The sequence below is a fragment of the Rattus norvegicus genome, chromosome 15 (genome assembly GCF_036323735.1).
Source record: "Rattus norvegicus strain BN/NHsdMcwi chromosome 15, GRCr8, whole genome shotgun sequence".
Taxonomy (NCBI): Eukaryota; Metazoa; Chordata; class Mammalia; order Rodentia; family Muridae; genus Rattus; species Rattus norvegicus.
The window spans coordinates 70,356,927-70,358,734 of NC_086033.1; the positions used below are offsets into that span (position 1 = coordinate 70,356,927).

The window sequence follows — 1,808 nt, forward strand, 5'->3', positions numbered from 1 at the left end:
GAAGACATTTATTTGGGGTTGGATTACAGTTGCAGAGCGAGCGTTAGTCGGTTGTCATCATGGCGGGAAGCATGGCAGTTTGCAGGCAGACACGGTGCTGGAAATGGTGCGAGTTGTACATTTTTATTTGAAGACAGCATAAGATTTGTTGGAGTCTGAGCATAGGAGAGCGCTAAGCCTGCTCTGACTGTCACACTTCCTCCAACCAAGTAATACCTTCTCTGGAGTCATCCCCGTTCAGGCCACCTGATTTTCGTACTCAGCACCAAGTATCTTGTCACCTGAATTGCTAGCAGTGGCCTGATCATTGCATGCAGAGACTTAACAATACTGATGGAGTTCTGAGGTTTATCACATAAATTTTTTTGATCCAATGTTAACTTTTTCAGTTTAAAGCTTTCTGTGCTACCTGGGGTTGGGTCCAAATGACATTATTCTTTGTTCCCATTGTAACTTAAAAGGGAAACTTAAACAGTGCCCTTGACATCCTACAGATGAAGGAGGAGGATGTCCTCAAATCCCTTGCTGCAGGAACGTACTTAGGTGGCACCAGTCTTGACTTTCAGTGGAGCAGTACATTTACAAAAGGATAAGTGACGGTATCTACATCATCAACCTGAAGAGGACCTGCGAGAAGCTGTTGCTCACCATTCGCACTATTGCTGCCATTGAGAACCCTGCTCATGTCAGCATCATCTCCTTCAGGCCAGAGAGCTGTGCTGAAGTTTGCTGCTGCCACAGGAGCCACTCCAATCGCTGGCTGCTTCACACCTGGGACCTTCACTAACCAGATCTAGCAGCCTTCAGGGAGCCACGGCTTCTACTGGTGACTGATTTCAAGGCTGACCACCAGCCCCTCGCAGAGGCCTCTTATGTCAACCTGCCCACCATTGCTCCGTGTAACACAGATTCATTCTCTCCTGTGCTATATGGACATTGCCACCCCGGGCAACAACAAGGGAGCTCACTCAGTCGGTCTGATGTGGTAGATGCTGGCCTGGGAAGTACTCTGCATGCGAAGTACCTCTGAGCACCCATGGGTGGTTATGCCTGATCTTTACTTCTACAGAAACCCAGAGGTGATTGAGGAGGAGCAGGCTGCTGCTGAGAAGGCTGTGATCAAGTTTGAATTCCAGGGCGAATGGACCTCACCAACGCCTGAGTTCACTGCTGTTTAGTCTGAGGTGGCCGACTGGTCTGAGGGTGTGTTGGTGCCTGCTGTGCCCATCCAGCAGTTTTCCATGGAAAAATGGAGTATGCGGCCAGCACTGAGGACTGCTCAGCAGCTCTCACAGCGCAGACTACTGAGTGGGTTGGAGCCACCACTGAGTGGTCATGAGCCACTCTGTAGACATCTGAGCAAAGGGGAAAAGGGTGGATGGAAAATAAAGTTCCTAAAAGCTGAAAAAGAAAAAAAGAATATACAGTTACACCAACATCTGTTAGTTAAAAGTAAAATCTTTACATAGAAGCATAAGTAAAAACAAAGAAAAAGTATTGTTTGTATATTTTTCAGATGAGCAGTAATAACAAAGATGGGAAACATCATTGAATGAATAGTTATTGTGCTACCCTTTATATGTATTGACATTTAATATGAATGACATAAGTACTTTTTTACATTTAAATGTGAATTTTCAATACAGGGTACCAGTCGCATTTTATTTTAAAATGGGGTCTCATGTGCCTCAGGATGACAATGAATTCATTATGTAGCTAATAGTGAACTTGAATTTATGATGCTTCTGCATCCAACTGCCAGAATCCTGGTGCTGGAGGCTGAGATGTTACACCGGACTTATTCCGTG

General features: G+C 45.5%; 1 pseudogene; it reads left to right on the forward strand.

Moving 5' to 3' along the window:
* Positions 1–494: 494 nt before the first annotated feature.
* Positions 495–1,482, forward strand: Rpsa-ps1 (ribosomal protein SA, pseudogene 1; annotated as a pseudogene).
* Positions 1,483–1,808: the final 326 nt, after the last annotated feature.